The sequence below is a fragment of the Bos taurus genome, chromosome 28 (genome assembly GCF_002263795.3).
Source record: "Bos taurus isolate L1 Dominette 01449 registration number 42190680 breed Hereford chromosome 28, ARS-UCD2.0, whole genome shotgun sequence".
NCBI classification, from domain to species: Eukaryota; Metazoa; Chordata; class Mammalia; order Artiodactyla; family Bovidae; genus Bos; species Bos taurus.
In genome coordinates this window covers 17,883,273-17,887,615 of record NC_037355.1, presented here as the reverse complement: position 1 = coordinate 17,887,615, position 4,343 = coordinate 17,883,273, and the positions used below count along the sequence as shown (strand labels likewise).

The 4,343-nt window shown below is 37.4% G+C and overlaps 1 non-coding gene across 1 annotated transcript; it reads right to left on the bottom strand.

Moving 5' to 3' along the window:
• Nucleotides 1-746: 746 nt before the first annotated feature.
• On the bottom strand, nt 747-819 carry TRNAG-CCC (transfer RNA glycine (anticodon CCC)). Its single transcript has one exon. It is a non-coding gene; the product is annotated as a tRNA-Gly (tRNA).
• Nucleotides 820-4,343: the final 3,524 nt, after the last annotated feature.

Sequence of the window (4,343 nt, the reverse complement as noted above, 5' to 3'; positions counted from 1 at the left end):
ATAAATGGTAGGGACTCTAATATGACATTAATTTATTGAGCACGTTTGTATTAAGCACTTCCTATGAGTGAGGCATTGTGCTAGGGAATCAGGATGCATTAATGAACAAAACACAATAATTTCTGTTGTAATAAAGCTTGCAATCTATGGTAGCTAAAGACCAGCAAAATTTAGCAGAAAAAAGACAAACTCTGGGAAATGGTGGAAGAGCAGAAGGGGTGGTCAGGCTGGTGTTGACTAAAAAGGAGATGGCATTTGTTGATACTTTTCCAGAAACTTAAAATGTGGGAGTGGAGAGGTATTAACATGATGATGTCGGGGTGTTGGGTGACTGAGCCTTTTTGTTTCTTTGTTGTTTGGTTCATTTGTTTTTAAGATGAGAGATAATAAAACATTTATTTTTTTAAGTGCTCAAGGAATAATCGACAGAGAAGGAGAGACAGGAGGTGCAAGGAAAAAAGGGGCAACTCAGGAAGCTTTGCCACTTTCTTCACAATATGTCCTGCGGCAAGTCTTTTCAATACTGGGTCTTGGTTCCCCTGTTTTTAAAATAAGGAGGTTGGACCAGCTCAGTTGTTTTCAAATCAGAGTCAGGGGTTTTGCAGCCATTTGAGTTTTAAAGTATACTTCTATTCAATTTTAAGAATTGCAATAACAAAAATTATATTCCCCCAATTTCTTTTTTTTTTTTAATATTATTTTTTATTTACTTGGTTGCATGGAGTCTTGTGGCACGTGGGATTTAGTTCCCCGACCAGGGATCGAACCCAGGCCCCCTGTATTGGGAGTGCAGAGTCTTAACCACTGGACCACCAGGGAATCCCATATTCCCCCAATTTCTATAGGTTTAAAGTCTGTCAGTCCTTATATATATATACAAGTATATCCATATATATGTATATATATATCCGGGCCTTCTTTATGTGAAGACCTTGGAACAGATTGTCTTCTGACATTTGAAACTCTAAAATTAAGTTTCCTGATTCCATTTTTTTAAAAATATAAAATTTTACTATCTTACACTACTTATTTCTGTGAGAAATGATGTTCTCAACAGCAACAGACTAGATGCTAAGGCAGGTTTAGGACTGTTAATAGTCATTCATAATCCCAAATTTCCATATTTTGGCTTTATCAGATCAGTCATATCATTCTAACTTGACTTTACAAAAGATAAATGTTAAAATTAGGACTATTTCTTGCTTGCTTTTAAAATAAATTTATACTAGTGAAATACTGCTGCTGCTAAGTCGCTTCAGTCATGTCCAACTCTGTGCGACCCCATAGACGGAAGCCCACCAGGCTCCCCCGTCCCTGGGATTCTCCAGGCAAGAACATGGAGTGGGTTGCCATTTCCTTCTCCAATGCAGGAAAGTGAAAAGTGAAAGTGAAGTCTTTGAGTCTTGTCTGACTCTTAGCGACCCCACGGACTGCGGCCCACCAGGCTCCTCCATCTATGGGATTTTCCAGGCAAGAGTGCTGGAGTGGGGTGCCATTGCCTTCTCCATGTGAAATACTATTAAAACCTAATTTATATGCTAGAGTTCTATGTATGATTTCATTAGCAAAATATTTAAGGTTTGAAAGCTGTGGAATAGGATAATCTCTAAAATTCCTTTAAGCTCCATCACATCTATAATTTTGTTGACCTAACAGCATAACCTGGATTTATAGGATAATTGCCAACTTCCCACTTTACTTTGTACTTGGAACCAGTTTTTGAAGCAAGAAGAAAAGGGGAAAAAATGGCTGTGTGGAGGAGGAGAAAATTCAACTGCACTTATTTGAAACCAACTCAGGCTTTCCAGAAAATACACTAAAGAACCAGCTTTAAATTACTGCTTCCTATAGTGAATTAGGAAATGGATTCCCCTTAGTGGGCCCTATCTGTCTCTTATAAATGACTCTAATTCAGATGGTCACATGAAAATAAAACAGCATCCAGGGGCTGTTTTGAACTGTATCAAACTGAATTCTACTCTTATCCAGCCCAACCCCTAATTTTCAAACTGTCAGTGTGTAAAGTATATGCTTTTTGGTTTCTCTGAATTTGCATAAACTCTAGTAATCTTTTTTTTTTTTTGGTTGATAACAGTGTTTGTGTTAAAATCACACCTTCTTTTGATTTCTTTCATGCATCTAGGCTTTTCTCCTGTTTGTGGACATAAGTGCTTTTATCTCACTCTGCAATCAGTCACGACCCAGGGTGGAGGGAGGGAATGTTTGGTACAATATTTCCTATATAAACAGTTTTGCTGTAAAAGGAACAATATGGCTCTAATTTTGATGTATGATCAGTTTAGAAACATGCAAACACATTTGAATATACATCCTGTACATGACAATAGCAATGTGAAATTGATACACAAAAGGATTTTTCTTTTTTTTCTTTTGCTACAGTGATTTCCCTAGCTTTACCCCAACCAGATAATATCAGCTTCATTTGTAAGCTTTTTTTTTTTTCTAATTTTATTTTATTTTTAAACTTTACATAATTGTATTAGTTTTGCCAAATATCAAAATGAATCCGCCACAGGTATACATGTGTTCTCCATCCCGAACCCTCCAGCTTTTAAGTGAAAATGCCTGCTTTGATAGCTTTCCCAAATGGATAAAAATATATGTAGTCAAATAGAATTTTTTTTAATGGTCAAGTTGTCCCCTGGCACACACTGTCTATCTTAGTCTAAATACAAATAGAGGCAGCCCAAATCAAAGAGGACTTAAAATTTTTCAGTGTAGCTGTGAAGTAAAATTGGAAGCATCAGTGGTAGACACACAGCTCAGGGATATTCCAGATGCATTTGTTCTGTGTGAGAAAAAAGCGCTTGGATCATTAGATCTTATTTGACGGGGCCAGCCGGGAGGAGCAGTTTTTTCCCTCTGGCTGGTTACAAGTGGCCCAGGTAGGGGTTAGCCTTGACCGGAGAGCCCAGTGGTGGCAGGGCCTTTGCTTTTCTCTCTCTCTCACAGTACAACTTCGGGGTTGTACAACAGAAACTCAGTGAATGTAGTTGTAATTTGGCTATTGGAAGTTTCTATTATAGAACAGAGATCCTTTCTTCTCTTTATTTTAAAAATATTTATTTGTTTATTTACTTATTTGACTGTGCTGGGTCTCAGTTGCAGCAGGCAGGATCTTCATTTGCGACATGTGAACTCTTAGCAGTGGCTGTGGGATCTAGTTCTTGGGCCAGGGATTGACTGCATTGGGAGCATGGAGTCTTAGCCACTGAACCCCAAGTGAAGTCCCCAGAGGTCCTTTCTTAAAAGGGACAAGTATCACCATAATCCTATCACCTAATATCAGTACTATTTACTGTAAATTTACTAAATAACAGAATTTACAGGTACAGTTAAACCAACCTATGAAGCTGATACTATAATTAATATCCCTATTTTTCTGAAAAAGAAACTGAAGCTCAGAGACACTATGTAATTTAGTTAGGGTAATATATTTAGGCAGTGGCCTAGCTGGGATTAAAGCCTAGTTTCAGAGTTAATGTTCTTAATTTCAACCTGCTTCTCAGGTCTAGTATATGAAAAGTTTTCATTTTCCCATGTTTTTAATCTGTCTTTGTACATAAAGATGCATAACTTTTCTTATGTGAAATTAGAGTTAGTCTACACACACACATACTGGAATACATTACAATTCGAATATTAGGATATTTGGAACTATTTTAAAATTATCTTGAGAATTTTTTATATGCTTGTATAGTCTTCATTACTATTATTTTTATCATTTCCAATGGCTGAAAAATTCATATTAAAAATGTATGTACCATGTAATTTCAAATTATGTGCTAGGCATTGTGTTATTATGTCCACTAGACATTTTGTTTTCCCCCCAAAAAGAAATTGTTGGAGCTACGTATCATTATCTCCATTTTACAGATATGGAAGTTGAGAGTCATAGGATTTGTGTAACTTACCCAAGATCACACATCTGGTCAGTGTCTGGGCTGACTCCATACTGTGGGTCTGTTCATGATCCCATACCTGCCTTCAGAAGTGAGCAAATTACAAATTAGCAAATCAAAATGTGCAACATTTGGGGTATGGATAGGCATCATATGCTTCATGGTCAATACATTTACTATGTTGATGGCAGCTGAATGTACCAATGAGCACTGATTTTCTTCCTAATGGAAGCATATATTGTGGACTACAATGATGGGATCTGTGCTTGGATGGATGATCCAGTGGACCAGGATGCAGTTAAGGAGATTTACCCAAGCCCAGCAATCTGTCAAACAGTATAGGTTTATAGGATCTGGGCATTAGGTTTCCTGGGGTCTGTCCTGGGGACAAAAGGCCATCAGACAGGGAAGGAGGCATCA